Source organism: Anser cygnoides, chromosome 4 (assembly GCF_040182565.1).
Source record: "Anser cygnoides isolate HZ-2024a breed goose chromosome 4, Taihu_goose_T2T_genome, whole genome shotgun sequence".
Classification (NCBI taxonomy): domain Eukaryota; kingdom Metazoa; phylum Chordata; class Aves; order Anseriformes; family Anatidae; genus Anser; species Anser cygnoides.
In genome coordinates this window covers 43,519,556-43,538,278 of record NC_089876.1, presented here as the reverse complement: position 1 = coordinate 43,538,278, position 18,723 = coordinate 43,519,556, and the positions used below count along the sequence as shown (strand labels likewise).

At 53.4% G+C, this 18,723-nt stretch overlaps 1 long non-coding RNA gene across 1 annotated transcript in view; it reads right to left on the bottom strand.

Annotated features, from left to right (window-relative positions):
• The window catches only part of LOC136790713 (uncharacterized), a 382,907-nt gene that overhangs the window by 308,991 nt on the left and 55,193 nt on the right, over positions 1–18,723 (bottom strand). The gene's annotated exons all lie outside the window — the stretch shown is intronic.

Below are 18,723 nucleotides of genomic sequence, written 5' to 3'. Positions count from 1 at the left end.
TGGGGATGCACTGCAGTGAGTCCACAGAGTGCACTAGCACTACTGGGGATGCAGTGCAGTGAGTCCAGAGAGTGCGCTGGAACCACTGGGGATGCAGTGCAGTGAGTCCAGAGAGTGCACTGGCACCACTGGGGATGCAGTGCAGTGAGTCCAGAGAGTGCACTGGCACCACTGGGGATGCACTGCAGTGTGTCCAGTGAGTGCACTGGCACCACTGGAGATGCAGTGCAGTAAGTCCAGAGAGTGCACTGGCACCACTGGGGAAGCAGTGCAGTGAGTCCAGAGAGTGCAGTGGCACCACTGGGGATGCAGTGCAGTGAGTCCAGAGAGTGCACTGGCAGCACTGGGGATGCAGTGCAGTGAGTCCAGAGAGTGCACTGGCACCACTGGGGATGCAGTTCAGTGAGTCCAGAGAGTGCACTGGCACCACTGGGGATGCAGTGCAGTGAGTCCAGAGAGTGCACTGGCACCACTGAGAATGCAGTGCTGTGACTCCAGAGAGCGCACAGGCACCACTGGGGATGCCGTGCAGTGAGTCCAGAGAGCGCACTGGCACCACTGGGGATGCAGTGCAGTGAGCCCAGAGAGTGCACTGGCACCACTGGGGATGCAGTGCAGTCAGTCCAGTGAGTGCACTGGCACCACTGGGGAAGCAGTGCAGTGAGTCCAGAGAGTGCACTGGCACCACTGGGGATGCAGTGCAGTGAGTCCAGTGAGTGTACTGGCACCACTGGGGATGCACTGCAGTGAGTCCAGAGAGTGCACTGGCACCACTGGGGATGCACTGCAGTGAGTCCAGAGAGTGCAGTGGCACCTCTGGGGATGCACTGCAGTGAGTCCAGAGAGTGCACTGGCACCACTGGGGATGCAGTGCAGTGAGTCCAGAGAGTGCACTGGCACCACTGGGGATGCACTGCAGTGAGTCCAGAGAGTGCACTGGCACCACTGGGGATGCAGTGCAGTGAGTCCAGAGAGTGCACTGGCACCACTGGGGATGCGGTGCTGGGAGTCCAGAGAGTGCTTTGGCACAAGGGGGATGCAGTGCAGTTACTCCAGAGACTGCACTGGCACCACCGGGGATGCAGTGCAGTGAGTCCAGAGAGTGCACTGGCACCACTGGGGATGCAGTGCAGTGAGTCGAGAGATTGCACTGGCAACACTGGGGATGCAGTGCTGTGACTCCAGAGAGCGCACTGGCACCACTGGGGATGCAGTGCAGTGAGTCCAGAGAGTGCACTGGCACCACTGAGAATGCACTTCAGTGAGTCCAGAGAGTGCACTGGCACCACTGGGGATGCACTGCAGTGAGTCCAGAGAGTGCACTGGCACCACTGGGGATGCACTGCAGTGAGTCCAGAGAGTGCTTTGGCACCACTGGGGATGCACTGCAGTTACTCCAGAGACTGCACTGGCACCACTGGGGATGCAGTGCAGTGAGTCCAGAGAGTGCACTGGCACCACTGGGGATGCACTGCAGTGAGTCCAGAGAGTGCACTGGCACCACTGGGGATGCACTGCAGTGAGTCCAGAGAGTGCACTGTCACCACTGGGGATGCAGTACAGTGAGTCCACAGAGTGCACTGGCACCACTGGGGATGCAGTGCAGTGAGTCCAGAGAGTGCACTGGCACCACTGGGGATGCAGTGCAGTGAATCCAGTGAGTGCACTGGCACCACTGGGGATGCAGTGCAGTGAGTCCAGAGAGTGCACTGGCACTACTGGGGATGCAGTGCAGTGAGTCCAGAGAGTGCACTGGCACCACTGGGGATGCACTGCAGTGAGTCCAGAGAGTGCACTGTCACTACTGGGGATGCAGTGCAGTGAGTCCAGAGAGTGCACTGGCACCACTGGGGATGCAGTGCAGTGAGTCCTGAGAGTGCACTGGCACCACTGGGGATGCACTGCAGTGAGTCCAGAGATTGCACTGGCACCACTGGGGATGCAGTACAGTGAGTCCAGAGAGTGCACTGGCACCACTGGGGATGCACTGCAGTGAGTCCAGAGAGTGTACTGGCACCACTGGGGATGCACTGAAGTGAGTCCAGAGAGTGCACTGGCACCACTGAGAATGCACTTCAGTGAGTCCAGAGAGTGCACTGGCACCACTGGGGATGCAGTGCAGTGAGTCCAGAGAGTGCACTAGCACCACTGGGGATGCAGTGCAGTGAGTCCAGAGAGTGCGCTGGAACCACTGGGGATGCAGTGCAGTGAGTCCAGAGAGTGCACTGGCACCACTGGGGATGCAGTGCAGTGAGTCCAGAGAGTGCACTGGCACCAGTGGGGATGCACTGCAGTGAGTCCAGTGAGTGTACTGGCACCACTGGGGATGCAGTGCAGTGAGTCCAGAGAGTGCACTGGCACCACTGGGGATGCAGTGCAGTGAGTCCAGAGAGTGCACTGGCACCACTGGGGATGCAGTGCAGTGAGTCCAGAGAGTGCACTGGCACCACTGAGAATGCACTTCAGTGAGTCCAGAGAGTGCACTGGCACCACTGGGGATGCAGTGCAGTGAGTCCAGAGATTGCACTGGCACCACTGTGGATGCAGTGCTGTGACTCCAGAGAGCGCACAGGCACCACTGGGGATGCAGTGCAGTGAGTCCAGAGAGTGCACTGGCACCACTGGGGATGCACTGCAGTGAGCCCAGAGAGTGCACTGGCACCAGTGGGGATGCACTACAGTGAGTCCAGTGAGTGCACTGGCACCACTGGGGAAGCAGTGCAGTGAGTCCAGAGAGTGCAGAGGCACCACTGGTGATGCAGTTTAGTGAGTCCAGAGAGTGCACTGGCACCACTGGGGATGCAGTGCAGTGAGTCCAGTGAGTGTACTGGCACCACTGGGGATGCACTGCAGTGAGTCCAGAGAGTGCACTGGCACCACTGAGAATGAACTTCAGTGAGTCCAGAGAGTGCACTGGCACCACTGGGGATGCACTTCAGTGAGTCCAGAGAGTGCACTGGCACCACTGGGGATGCAGTGCTGTGACTCCAGAGAGTGCACTGGCACCACTGGGGATGCAGTGTAGTGAGTCCAGAGAGTGCACTGGCACCACTGGGGATGCGGTGCAGTGAGTCCAGAGAGTGCACTGGCACCACTGGGGAAGCAGTGCAGTTACTCCAGAGACTGCACTGGCACCACTGGGGATGCAGTGCAGTGAGTCCAGAGAGTGCACTGGCACCACTGGGCATGCACTGCAGTGAGTCCAGAGAGTGCACTGTCACCACTGGGGATGCACTGCAGTGAGTCCAGAGAGTGCACTGTCACCACTGGGGATGCAGTGCAGTGAGTCCACAGAGTGCACTGGCACCACTGGGGATGCAGTGCAGTGAGTCCAGAGATTGCACTGGCACCACTGTGGATGCAGTGCAGTGAGTCCAGAGACTTCACTGGCACCACTGGGAATGCAGAGAATGAGTGCAGAGAGTGCACTGGCACCACTGGGGATGCAGTGCAGTGAGTCCAGAGAGTGCACTGGCACCACTGGGGATGCAGTGCAGTGAGTCCAGAGAGTTCACTGGCACCACCTATGATGCAGTGCAGTGAGTCCAGAGAGTGCACTGGCACCAATGGGGCTGCAGTGCAGTGAGTCCAAAGAGTGCACTGGCACCACTGGGGATGCACTGCAGTGAATCCAGTGAGTGCACTGGCACCACTGGGGATACAGTGCAGTGAGTCCAGAGAGTGCACTGGCAGCACTGGGGATGCAGTGCAGTGAGTCCAGAGAGTGCACTGGCACCACAGATGATGCAGTACAGTGAGTCCAGTGAGTGCACTGGCACCACTGGGTATGTAGTGCAGTGACTCGAGAGAGTGCACTTGCACCACTGGGGATGCAGTGCAGTGAGTCCAGAGAGTGCACTGGCACCACTGGGGATGCACTGCAGTGAGTCCAGAGAGTGCACTGGCACCACTGGGGATGCAGTGCAGTGAGTCCAGAGAGTGCACTGGCACCACTGGTGATGCACTGCAGTGAGTCCAGAGATTGCACTGGCACCACTGTGGATGCAGTGCAGTGAGTCCAGAGACTTCACTGGCACCACTGGGAATGCAGAGAAGTGAGTGCAGAGAGTGCACTGGCACCACTGGAGATGCAGTGCAGTGAGTCCAGAGAGTGCACTGGCACCACCTGTGATGCAGTGCAGTGAGTCCAGAGAGTGCACTGGCACCAATGGGGCTGCAGTGCAGTGGGTCCAAAGAGTGCACTGGCACCACTGGGAATGCACTGCAGTGAGTCCAGAGAGTGCACTGGCACCACTGGTGATGCAGTACAGTGAGTCCAGAGAGTGCACTGGCACCACTGGGAATGCACTGCAGTGAGTCCAGAGAGTGCACTGGCACCACTGGTGATGCAGTACAGTGAGTCCAGAGAGTGCACTGGCACCACTGGGGATGCACTGCAGTGAGTCCAGAGAGTGCACTGGCACCACTGGGGATGCACTACAGTGAGTCCAGAGATTGCACTGGCACCACTGGGGATGCAGTGCAGTGAGTCCAGAGAGTGCACTGGCAGCACTGGGGATGCAGTGCATTGAGTCCAGAGAGTGCACTGGCACAACTGGGGATGCACTTCAGTGAGTCCAGAGAGTGCACTGGCACCAGTGGGGATGCAGTGCAGTGAGTCCAGAGAGTGCACTGGCACCACTGAGAATGCACTCCAGTGAGTCCAGAGAGTACACTGGCACCAGTGGGGATGCAGTGCAGTGAGTCCAGAGAGTGCACTGGCACCACTGGGGATGCACTGCAGTGAGTCCAGAGAGTGCACTGGCACCACTGGGGATGTGTCCAGTGAGTCCAGTGAGTGCACTGGCACCACTGGGGATGCAGTGCAGTGAGTCCAGAGAGTACACTGGCACCAGTGGGGATGCAGTGCAGTGAGTCCAGAGAGTGCACTGGCACCACTGGGGATGCAGTGCAGTCAGTCCAGTGAGTGCACTGGCAGCACTGGGGGTGCAGTACAGTGAGTCCAGAGAGTGCACTGGCACCACTGGGGATGCACTGCAGTGAGTCCAGACAGTGCACTGGCACCACTGGGGATGCCCTGCAGTGAGTCCAGAGAGTGCACTGGCACTACTGTGGATGCAGTGCAGTGAGTCCAGAGAGTGCACTGGCACCACTGGGGATGCAGTGCAGTGAGTCCAGACAGTGCACTGGCACCACTGGGGATGCCCTGCAGTGAGTCCAGAGAGTGCACTGGCACCACTGGGGATGCACTGCAGTGAGTCCAGAGAGTGCACTGGCACCACTGGGGATGCACTGCAGTGAGTCCAGAGAGTGCACTGTCACCACTGATGATGCAGTACAGTGAGTCCACAGAGTGCACTGGCACCAGTGGGTATGCAGTACAGTGAGTCCAGAGAGTGCACTGGCACCACTGGGCATGCAGTGCAGTGAGTCCAGAGAGTGCACTGGCACCACTGGGGATGCGGTGCTGGGAGTCCAGAGAGTGCTTTGGCACCAGTGGGGATGTATGCTAGTAGTTTTGGTTGGATGAGGAGTGCTAGGGTTAATCAGGTTATAATTATGATTGAAAATCATGGTGCGGGGTTAAGCTGTGGCATATCATTAAGGAGGGGGAAGTCCCTCTTCGGCTAGCTTAAAAGGCTAGTGCTGTTGCATAGCTTCTTAATGATTAGGATGATGATAGAAGGGACGATCAGGCCTCGAAATATGGGAGTGGGGTTGATTCTACTACAATGGGTATGTAGCTGTGATTAGCCCCGCAAATTTCTGAGCATTGTCCGTAAAAAATCCCAGGCCGGGTGGTAATGAATGAAGTTTGGTTTAGCCGGCCTGGGATTGCGTCTGTTTTAACTCCGAGCGTTGGGACTGCTCAGGAGTGGAGTACGTCTCCTGCAGTAATGATCACGCGGATGGGGGATTCTATTGGGATAACTACGCGGTGGTCAACTTCTAGCAGTCGGAAGTGGCCGTTGGGTAAGTCTGGGGTGGGCACTATGTAGGAGTCGAATGATAGGTCTTTGAAGTCTGTGTATTCGTAGCTTCAGTATCATTGGTGGCCGATGGCTTTTAGGGTGAGGTCTGGTTCATCGATTTTGTCCATTATGTAGAGGATTTGTAGGGATGGGAGGGCGAGGAGTACCAGGACGATAGCAGGTAGGATTGTCCAGATCAGCTCTACTTCTTGGGCGTCTACAGCATTGGACGAGAGTTTTTCTGTTAGTATGTGGGCTAAAAGGTAGAGAACTAGGCTGCAGATAGCTAGGGCAACGATTAGGGCGTGGTCGTGGAATTCAACGAGTTCTTCTATGATGGGTGATGAGGCGTCTTGGAATCCTAGTTGGGAGTGGTTGGCCACATGAGATGTACAGGATTTTTACCTGTGATTTAGTCTTGACAAGGCTATGTAATTGGTTTACTAACGTCTCATAAGAAAGAAGCATGAGCGGTTAATGCAGTTGGCTTGAAACCAGCATGTGAGGGTTCGATTCCTTCCTTTCTTGTACTTGGACGAAGGCCAGTTCCTCGAAAGTATGGTATGGGGGAGGGCAGCCGTGGATTCATTCAACGTTTGTGGTAGTTAGTTCTGGTTGTAGGACTTTTCGTTTGGCCGGAAAGGCTTCTCAGATGATGAATATTAGTATGATTACGGCTACTATTGAGATTAGGGAGCCGATGGAGGAAATGGTGTTTCATAGTGTGTAGGCGTCGGGATAGTCCGAGTATCGTCGGGGTATTCCTGCTAGGCCTAGGAAGTGCTGGGGGAAGAACGTTAGGTTTACTCTTGTAAATATTACCCCGAAGTGGGCTTTTGCTCATGTTTGGTGTAGGGTAAACCCAGTGAGTAGTGGGAATCAGTGAGTAAATCCTGCTAGAATGGCAAAGACGGCGCCTATGGATAGGACGTAGTGGAAGTGGGCAACTACGTAGTAGTCCCAATCTGTACATGGCCTCAGAGCCATACGTAACAAAATTTTTCACCTACCTACTGACATTCCTAGTCGCCATACTCCTCCTAACAACCGCAAACAACATATTCCTCCTATTCGTAGGCTGGGAAGGAGTACGAATCATGTCCTTCCTTCTCATCGGCTGATGACAAGGCCGAGCAGATGCCAACACCGCCGCCCTACGAGCCGTAATCTACAACCGAATCGGAGACATCGGACTGATCCTGAGCATAGCATGACTAGCTTCAACATTCAAAACCTGAGAGATCCAACAAGCCGTACACCCCCACCAAACCCCAATCCTCCCCCTCATAGGATTAATCCTCGCAGCCGCAGGAAAATCCGCCCAATTTGGACTCCACCCATGACTGCCCGCAGCAATAGAAGGCCCCACCCCAGTGTCAGCCCTACTGCACTCCAGTACCATAGTAGTAGCCGGAATCTTCCTGCTCATCCGCATGCACCCCCTGCTAGCCACCAACCAGACAGCCCTAACTGCCTGCCTATGCCTAGGTGCTCTATCAACCCTATTTGCTGCCACATGCGCCCTAACCCAAAATGACATCAAAAAAATCATTGCTTTCTCAACATCCAGCCAACTAGGACTAATAATAGTCACTATCGGACTAAACCTCCCACAACTAGCCTTCCTACACATCTCAACCCATGCCTTCTTTAAAGCCATACTATTCCTATGCTCAGGGTCTATCATCCACAACCTAAACGGAGAACAAGATATCCGAAAGATAGGAGGCCTACAGAAAATACTCCCAGTCACTACTTCCTGCCTAACCATCGGAAACCTGGCGCTGATAGGAACCCCATTCCTAGCCGGATTCTACTCAAAAGACCTCATCATCGAAAGCTTAAACACATCATACCTAAATACTTGAGCCCTACTCCTAACCCTTATAGCCACAGCATTCACCGCAACCTACAGCATCCGCATAACCATCCTAGTCCAAGCTGGACAAACCCGAATCCCCCCAATAGTATCAATAAACGAAAACAACCCACTAATCACCGCCCCCCTAACCCGACTCGCCCTAGGCAGCATTACAGCAGGAATAATCATTACCTCTTTCATCACACCAACCAAAACCCCCCCAATAACCATACCCCTTATCACCAAAACTGCTGCCATCCTCATAACAATCCTAGGAATCATCCTAGCCCTAGAACTATCGAACATAACACACACCCTCACTCACCCCAAACCAACCCCCCTCATAAACTTCTCCTCTGCATTAGGGTACTTCAACCCCCTAGTACACCGATTCTTCTCCAAAAACCTACTAGAAAAGGGACAAAACATTGCCCTACACTTGATCGACCTCTCCTGACTCAAAAAAATAGGGCCAGAGGGCCTTGCTGAACTACAAGTAGCCGCAAGCAAAGCCGCAACCTCAATACACACAGGGCTAATTAAGGCCTACCTAGGATCCTTCGCCCTCTCCATCCTGGTAATAATCCTAATAACACACAGACCCACTAATGGCCCCTAACATCCGCAAATCCCATCCCCTACTAAAAATAATCAACAACTCCCTAATCGACCTACCCGCCCCCTCCAACATCTCTGCCTGATGAAACTTCGGCTCCCTTCTAGCCATCTGCTTAGCCACACAAATCCTAACAGGCCTGCTACTAGCCATACACTACACCGCAGACACTTCACTCGCCTTCTCCTCAGTAGCTCACACATGCCGAGACGTCCAGTACGGATGGCTCATCCGCAACCTCCACGCCAACGGTGCTTCGCTCTTCTTTATCTGCATCTACTTACACATCGGACGAGGCCTCTACTACGGCTCCTACCTATACAAAGAAACCTGAAACACAGGAGTAATCCTCCTACTCACCCTAATAGCAACTGCCTTCGTAGGGTATGTCCTACCATGAGGACAAATGTCATTCTGAGGGGCCACCGTAATCACCAACCTATTCTCAGCCATCCCGTACATTGGGCAAACTCTAGTAGAATGAGCCTGAGGAGGATTCTCAGTAGACAATCCAACCTTAACCCGATTCTTCGCCATCCACTTCCTACTGCCCTTCCTAATTGCAGGAATCACCCTAGTCCACCTAACCTTCCTACACGAATCAGGCTCAAATAACCCACTAGGAATCGTATCAGACTGCGACAAAATCCCATTCCACCCATACTTCTCCATTAAAGACAGCTTAGGGCTTACCCTAATAATCACCCCTCTAATAGCACTAGCCCTATTTTCACCGAACCTCCTGGTTCTTGGAATCCTAGTTGGGAGTGGTTGGCCACATGAGATGTACAGGATTTTTACCTGTGATTTAGTCTTGACAAGGCTATGTAATTGGTTTACTAACGTCTCATAAGAAAGAAGCATGAGCGGTTAATGCAGTTGGCTTGAAACCCATCCCCAGTGGTGCCAGTGCACTCTCTGAACTCACTGAAGTGCATCCCCAGTGGTGCCAGTGCACTCTCTGCACTCACTGCACTGCATCCCCAGTGGTGCCAGTGCGCTCTCTGGAGTCACAGCACTGCATCCCCAGTGGTGCCAGTGCACTCGCTGGACTCACTGCAGTGCATCCCCAGTGGTGCCAGTGCACTCTCTGGACTCACTACACTGAAGCCCCAGTGGTGCCAGTGCAGTCTCTGGACTCACTGCACTGCATCACCAGTGGTGCCAGTGCACTCTCTGCACTCACTGCACTGCATCCACAGTGGTGCCAGTGCGCTCTCTGGAGTCACAGCACTGCATCCCCAGTGGTGCCAGTGCAATCTCTGGACTCACTGCACTGCATCCCCAGTGGTGCCAGTGCACTCTCTGGACTCACTGAAGTGCATCACCAGTGGTGCCATTGCACTCTCTGCACTCACTGCACTGCATCCCCAGTGGTGCCAGTGCACTCACTGGACTGACTGCACTGCATCCCCAGTGGTGCCAGTGCGCTCTCCGGAGTCACAGCACTGCATCCCCAGTGGTGCCAGTGCACTCACTGGACACACTGTACTGCAACACAGGTGGTGCCAGTGCACTCTCTGGACTCACTGAACTGCATCCCCAGTGGTGCCAGTGTACTCTCTGGACTCACTGCACTGCATCCCCAGTGGTGCCAGAGCACTCTCTGGACTCACTGCACTGCATCCCCACTGGTGCCAGTGCACTCTCTGGACTCACTGCACTGTATCCGCAGTGGTGTCAGTGCACTCTCTGTACTCACTGCACTGCATCCCCAGTGGTGCCAGTGCAATCTCTGGACTCACTGCACTGCATCCCCAGTGGTGCCAGTGCACTCTCTGGACTCACTGCACTGCATCCCCAGTGGTGCCAGTGCACTCTCTGGACTCACTGCACTGCATCCCCAGTGGTGCCAGTGCAATCTCTGGACTCACTGTAGTGCATCCCCAGTGGTGCCAGTGCACTCTCTGGACTCACTGCAGTGCATCCCCAGTGGTGCCAGTGCACTCTCTGGACTCACTGTACTGCATCACCAGTGGTGCCAGTGCACTCTCTGGACTCACAGCAGTGCATCCCCAGTGGTGCCAGTGCACTCTCTGGACTCACTGCACTGCATCCCCAGTGGTGTCAATGCACTCTCTGGACTCACTGCACTGCATCCCCAGTGGTGCCAGTGCAATCTCTGGACTCACTGCACTGCATCCCCAGTGGTGCCAGTGCACTCTCTGGACTCACTGAAGTGCATCCCCAGTGGTGCCATTGCACTCTCTGCACTCACTGCACTGCATCCCCAGTGGTGCCAGTGCACTCACTGGACTGACTGCACTGCATCCGCAGTGGTGCCAGTGCGCTCTCCGGAGTCACAGCACTGAATCCCCAGTGGTGCCAGTGCACTCACTGGACACACTGTACTGCAACACAGGTGGTGCCAGTGCACTCTCTGGACTCACTGCACAGCATCCCCAGTGGTGCCAGTGCATTCACTGGACTCACTGGACTGCATCACCAGTGGTGCCAGTGCACTCTCTGGACTCAATGCACTACATCCCCTGTGGTGACAGTGCACTCTCTGGACTCACTGCACTGCATCCCCAGTGGTGCCAGTGTACTCTCTGGACTCACTGCACTGCATCACCAGTGGTGCCAGAGCACTCTCTGGACTCACTGCACTGCATCCCCAGTGGTGTCAGTGCACTCTCTGGACTCACTGCACTGTATCCGCAGTGGTGTCAGTGCACTCTCTGTACTCACTGAAGTGCATCCCCAGTGGTGCCAGTGCACTCTCTGGACTCACTGCACTGCATCCCCAGTGGTGCCAGTGCACTCTCTGGACTCACTGCACTGCATCCCCAGTGGTGCCAGTGCAATCTCTGGACTCACTGTAGTGCATCCCCAGTGGTGCCAGTGCACTCTCTGGACTCACTGCACTGCATCCCCAGTGGTGCCAGTGCACTCTCTGGACTCACTGTACTGCATCACCAGTGGTGCCAGTGCACTCTCTGGACTCACAGCAGTGCATCCCCAGTGGTGCCAGTGCACTCTCTGGACTCACTGCACTGCATCCCCAGTGGTGCCAGTGAAGTCTCTGGACTCACTGCACTGCATCCCCAGTGGTGCCAGTGAAGTCTCTGGACTCACTGCACTGCATCCCCAGTGGTGCCAGTGCACTCTCTGGACTCACTGCACTGCATCCCCAGTGGTGCCAGTGAAGTCTCTGGACTCACTGCACTGCATCTCCACTGCTGCCAGTGCACTCACTGGACTCACTGCAGTGCATCCCCAGTGGTGCCAGTGCTCTCTCTGGACTCACTGTACTGCATCCACAGTGGTGCCAGTGCACACGCTCTGGACTCACTGCAGTGCATCCCCAGTGGTGCCAGTGCACTCTCTGGACTCACTGCACTGCATCCCCAGTGGTGCCAGTGCACTCTCTGGACTCACTGCAGTGCATCCCCAGTGGTGCCAGTGCACTCTCTGGACTCACTGATCTGCATCCCCAGTGGTGCCAGTGCACTCTCTGGACTCACTGAAGTGCATCCCCATTGGTGCCATTGCACTCTCTGCACTCACTGCACTGCATCCCCAGTGGTGCCAGTGCACTCACTGGACTGACTGCACTGCATCCCCAGTGGTGCCAGTGCGCTCTCCGGAGTCACAGCACTGCATCCCCAGTGGTGCCAGTGCACTCACTGGACACACTGTACTGCATTACAGGTGGTGCCAGTGCACTCTCTGCACTCACTGCACAGCATCCCCAGTGGTGCCAGTGCATTCACTGGACTCACTGGACTGCATCCGCAGTGGTGCCAGTGCACTCTCTGGACTCACTGCACTGCATCCCCAGTGGTGCCAGTGCACTCTCTGGACTCACTGCACTGCATCGCCAGTGGTGCCAGTGCAGTCTCTGGACTCACTGCAGTGCATCCCCAGTGGTGCCAGTGCAGTCTCTGGACTCACTGCACTGCATCCCCAGTGGTGCCAGTGCAGTCTCTGGACTCACTGCACTGCATCCCCAGTGGTGCCAGTGCACTCTCTGGACTCACTGCAGTGCATCCCCAGTGGTGCCAGTGCAGTCTCTGGACTCACTGCAGTGCATCGCCAGTGGTGCCAGTGCACTCTCTCGAGTCACTGAAGTGCATCCCCAGTGGTGTCAGTGCACTCACTGGACTGACTGCACTGCATCCCCAGTGGTGCCAGTGCGCTCTCCGGAGTCACAGCACTGCATCCCCAGTGGTGCCAGTGCTCTCACTGGACTCACTACACTGCATCACCAGTGGTGCCAGTGCACTCTCTGGACTCACTACAGTGAATCCCCAGTGGTGCCAGTGCACTCTCTGCACTCACTGCACAGCATCCCCAGTGGTGCCAGTGCACTCACTGGACTCACTGGACTGCATCCCCAGTGGTGCCAGTGCACTCTCTGGACTCACTGCACTGCATCCCCAGTGGTGCCAGTGCACTCTCTGGACTCACTGCACTGCATCCCCAGTGGTGTCAGTGCACTCTCTGGACTCACTGAAGTGCATTCTCAGTGGTGCCAGTGCACTCTCTGGACTCACTGCAGTGCATCCCCAGTGGTGCCAGTGCACTCTCTGGACTCACTGCACTGCATCCCCAGTGGTGATGGTACAATCTCTGGACTCACTGTAGTGCATCCCCAGTGGTGCCAGTGCACTCTCTGGACTCACTGCAGTGCATCCCCGGTGGTGCCAGTGCACTCTCTGGACTCACTGCACTGCATTCCCAGTGGTGCCAGTGCACTCTCTGGACTCACTGCAGTGCATCCCCAGTGGTGCCAGTGCACTCTCTGGACTCACTGCACTGCATCCCCAGTGGTGCCAGTGCACTCTCTGGACTCACTGCAGTGCATCCCCAGTGGTGCCAGTGCACTCTCTGGACTCACTGCACTGCATCCCCAGTGGTGCCAGTGCACTCTCTGCACTCACTGCACTGCATTCCCAGTGGTGCCAGTGAAGTCTCTGGACTCACTGCACTGCATCCCCAGTGGTGCCAGTGCAATCTCTGGACTCACTGCAGTTCATCCCCAGTGGTGCCAGTGCACTCTCTGGACTCACTGCAGTGCATCCCCAGGGCAAAAGCGGGGATGTGAACATAAGACGAGAAGACCCTGTGGAACTTAAAAATCAACGACCACCGCGAATCCTCAATCAACCCCACTGGGGCCACTACCATCGCAGAGCCTGGTCGATATTTTTCGGTTGGGGCGACCTTGGAGGAGAACAAATCCTCCAAAAACAAGACCATACCTCTTTACCTAGAGCTACCCCTCAAAGTGCTAACAGTGACCAGACCCAATATAATTGATTAATGGACCAAGCTACCCCAGGGATAACAGCGCAATCCCCCTCAAGAGCCCATATCGACAGGGGGGTTTACGACCTCGATGTTGGATCAGGACATCCTAATGGTGCAGCCGCTATTAAGGGTTCGTTTGTTCAACGATTAACAGTCCTACGTGATCTGAGTTCAGACCGGAGCAATCCAGGTCGGTTTCTATCTATGACACACTCTCCCCAGTACGAAAGGACCGGGAAAGTGGGGCCAATACCACAAGCACGCCCCCCCCCTCTAAGCAGTGAAACCAACTAAACCGTGAAGAGGGCCTTCCCCCACCACTTTCAATCCTAGAAAAGGACCAGCTAGAGTGGCAGAGCCCGGCAAGTGCAGAAGGCTTAAGCCCTTTCCCCAGAGGTTCAAATCCTCTCCCTAGCTTCACCCATGATTCAAATAACAACACTAAGCTGCCTCATTATATCCCTCCTATACATCATCCCAATCCTGATTGCCGTAGCCTTCCTAACCCTAGTAGAACGGAAAATCCTAAGCTACATACAATCCCGCAAAGGCCCTAACGTTGTCGGGCCTTTTGGCCTACTTCAACCATTTGCGGACGGACTGAAACTATTTACCAAAGAGCCCATCCGACCCTCTACCTCTTCCCCACTTCTATTCATTCTGATACCAATACTAGCCCTTGTCCTAGCCCTCACCACTTGAGCACCACTACCACTCCCATTTCCCCTAGCAGATCTAAACCTCGGAGTTCTCTTCCTAATAGCCATGTCAAGCCTAGCCGTCTACTCAGTCCTATGATCAGGCTGAGCCTCGAACTCAAAATACGCACTAATCGGAGCCCTACGGGCAGTAGCACAGACCATTTCATACGAAGTGACACTGGCCATAATCCTGCTATCAATAATCATACTAAGCGGAAGCTACACACTCAGCTCCTTTGCCGTCGCACAGGAGCCTCTATACTTCATTTTCTCCTCATGACCCCTAGCAATAATATGATACGTATCCACCCTAGCAGAGACAAACCGAGCTCCTTTTGACCTCACAGAGGGCGAATCTGAGCTAGTCTCAGGGTTTAACGTTGAATACGCCGCAGGACCCTTCGCCTTATTCTTCCTAGCTGAATATGCGAACATTATGCTAATAAATACACTTACAGCCATCATATTCCTAAACCCAAGCGCCCTAGGGCCACCCACAGAACTATTCCCCGTCATCCTAGCCACAAAAGTCCTCCTACTATCTTCTGGTTTCTTATGGGTCCGAGCTTCATACCCACGATTCCGATATGACCAACTAATGCACCTACTATGAAAAAACTTCCTACCCCTCACACTAGCTCTGTGCCTCTGACACATCAGCATACCTATCTGCTATGCAGGCCTACCTCCTTACATAAGGAAATGTGCCTGAACTACAAAGGGTCACTATGATAAAGTGAACATAGAGGTATAACAGCCCTCTCATTTCCTGTTGTCCTTAGAAAAGTAGGAATTGAACCCACACAAGAGAAATCAAAATTCTCCATACTTCCCTTATATTATTTTCTAGTAGAGTCAGCTAATCAAGCTATCGGGCCCATACCCCGAAAATGATGGTTTAACCCCCTCCTCTACTAATGAACCCTTACGCGACCCCAATCATAACCTTCAGCCTCATCTTGGGCACCACAATCACAATTTCCAGCAACCACTGAGTTCTGGCCTGGACAGGACTGGAGATCAACGCACTAGCCATCATTCCCCTAATTGCCAAATCCCACCACCCACGAGCAGTAGAAGCCGCAACGAAATACTTCCTAACCCAAGCAGCTGCTTCCGCCCTGGTCCTATTCTCTAGCATAACCAATGCCTGAGTCACCGGCCAATGAGACATCACACAAATAAACCACCCAACCTCCTGTCTACTACTGACAGCAGCAATCGCTATTAAACTGGGCCTAGTGCCATTTCACTTCTGATTCCCAGAAGTACTACAAGGATCGCCACTAATAACAGCCCTGCTACTCTCGACCCTCATAAAATTCCCCCCCCTAACCCTGCTCCTACTAACATCCAAATCCCTCGACCCAGCTCTACTCACCGCCATGGCCCTAGCCTCAACAGCACTAGGAGGCTGAATAGGACTGAACCAAACACAAACACGCAAAATCCTAGCCTTCTCGTCCATCTCCCACTTAGGCTGAATCGCCATCATCCTAGTTTACAGCCCCAAATTGGCCTTACTTACCTTCTACCTATACACAATCATAACATCAGCCGTATTCCTAGCCCTTAACAAAATCAAAGCCCTTAACCTATCCGTGATCACAACCTCATGAACAAAAACCCCAGTGCTAAACGCCACCCTAATACTAGTACTTTTATCCCTAGCAGGCCTCCCCCCATTAACAGGCTTTATACCAAAGTGACTTATCATCCAAGAACTAACTAAACAGGAAATAACACCAGCAGCCATGGCAATTGCCATGCTATCACTGCTCAGCCTCTTCTTCTACCTACGCCTCGCATACCACTCAACAATTACCCTTCCCCCCAACTCCTCTAACCACATAAAACAATGATACACTAGCAAAGCCCCAAGCACACCTACTGCGGTCCTTGCCTCACTATCAATCCTCTTACTTCCCCTGTCCCCAATAATACATGCCATTGTCTAGAAACTTAGGATAACACCCCAAACCGAAGGCCTTCAAAGCCTTAAATAAGAGTTAAACCCTCTTAGTTTCTGCACATTAAGACTTACAGAATATTAACCTGTATCTTCTGAATGCAAGTCAGACGCTTTAATTAAGCTAAAGCCTCCCTAGACAGATGGGCTTCGATCCCACAAAACTCTAGTTAACAGCTAAATGCCTAAACCAATTGGCTTCTGCCTACAAAGACCCTGACGCACCCTAGTGCGCATCGATGAGCTTGCAACTCAACATGAATTTCACTACAGAGCCGATAAGAAGAGGAATTAAACCTCTGTAAAAAGGACTACAGCCTAACGCTTCAACACTCAGCCATCTTACCCGTCACCTTCATCAACCGATGACTATTTTCCACTAACCATAAGGATATTGAAACCCTGTACCTCATCTTTGGGGCATGAGCAGGAATAGTCGGCACCGCACTCAGCCTATTAATCCGTGCAGAACTAGGACAACCAGGAACTCTCCTAGGCGACGACCAAATTTACAATGTAATCGTTACCGCTCACGCCTTTGTAATAAGCTTCTTTATAGTCATACCCATCATGATCGGAGGATTCGGCAACTGATTAGTCCCCCTCATAATCGGTGCCCCCGACATAGCATTCCCGCGAATAAACAACATAAGCTTTTGACTCCTCCCCCCATCATTCCTCCTCCTACTAGCCTCATCCACTGTAGAAGCTGGCGCCGGCACAGGCTGAACTGTCTACCCTCCCCTAGCAGGTAACCTTGCCCACGCCGGAGCTTCAGTAGACCTGGCTATCTTCTCACTCCACTTAGCCGGTATCTCCTCCATCCTTGGGGCCATCAACTTTATCACCACAGCCATCAACATAAAACCCCCCGCACTCTCACAATACCAAACCCCACTATTTGTCTGATCCGTACTAATTACCGCCATCCTACTCCTTCTATCACTCCCCGTACTCGCCGCCGGTATTACAATATTACTAACTGATCGAAACCTAAACACCACATTCTTCGACCCCGCTGGAGGAGGAGACCCAATCCTGTACCAACACCTATTCTGATTCTTCGGACACCCAGAAGTCTATATTCTGATCCTACCGGGGTTCGGAATCATCTCACACGTAGTCACGTACTACTCAGGCAAAAAGGAGCCCTTCGGCTACATGGGAATAGTCTGAGCCATACTATCCATCGGCTTCCTAGGATTCATCGTCTGAGCTCACCACATGTTTACAGTAGGAATAGACGTTGATACCCGAGCCTACTTTACATCAGCCACTATAATCATTGCCATCCCTACCGGAATCAAAGTATTTAGCTGACTAGCCACCCTGCACGGAGGAACAATCAAATGAGACCCCCCCAATACTATGAGCTCTAGGATTTATCTTCCTATTTACCATCGGAGGATTAACAGGAATCGTTCTTGCAAACTCTTCCCTAGACATCGCCCTGCACGACACGTACTACGTAGTTGCCCACTTCCACTACGTCCTATCCATAGGCGCCGTCTTTGCCATTCTAGCAGGATTTACTCACTGATTCCCACTACTCACTGGGTTTACCCTACACCAAACATGAGCAAAAGCCCACTTCGGGGTAATATTTACAGGAGTAAACCTAACGTTCTTCCCCCAGCACTTCCTAGGCCTAGCAGGAATACCCCGACGATACTCGGACTATCCTGACGCCTACACACTATGAAACACCATTTCCTCCATCGGCTCCCTAATCTCAATAGTAGCCGTAATCATACTAATATTCATCATCTGAGAAGCCTTTCCGGCCAAACGAAAAGTCCTACAACCAGAACTAACTACCACAAACGTTGAATGAATCCACGGCTGCCCTCCCCCATACCATACTTTCGAGGAACCGGCCTTCGTCCAAGTACAAGAAAGGAAGGAATCGAACCCTCACATGCTGGTTTCAAGCCAACTGCATTAACCGCTCATGCTTCTTTCTTATGAGACGTTAGTAAACCAATTACATAGCCTTGTCAAGACTAAATCACAGGTAAAAATCCTGTACATCTCATGTGGCCAACCACTCCCAACTAGGATTCCAAGACGCCTCATCACCCATCATAGAAGAACTCGTTGAATTCCACGACCACGCCCTAATCGTTGCCCTAGCTATCTGCAGCCTAGTTCTCTACCTTTTAGCCCACATACTAACAGAAAAACTCTCGTCCAATGCTGTAGACGCCCAAGAAGTAGAGCTGATCTGGACAATCCTACCTGCTATCGTCCTGGTACTCCTCGCCCTCCCATCCCTACAAATCCTCTACATAATGGACAAAATCGATGAACCAGACCTCACCCTAAAAGCCATCGACCACCAATGATACTGAAGCTACGAATACACAGACTTCAAAGACCTATCATTC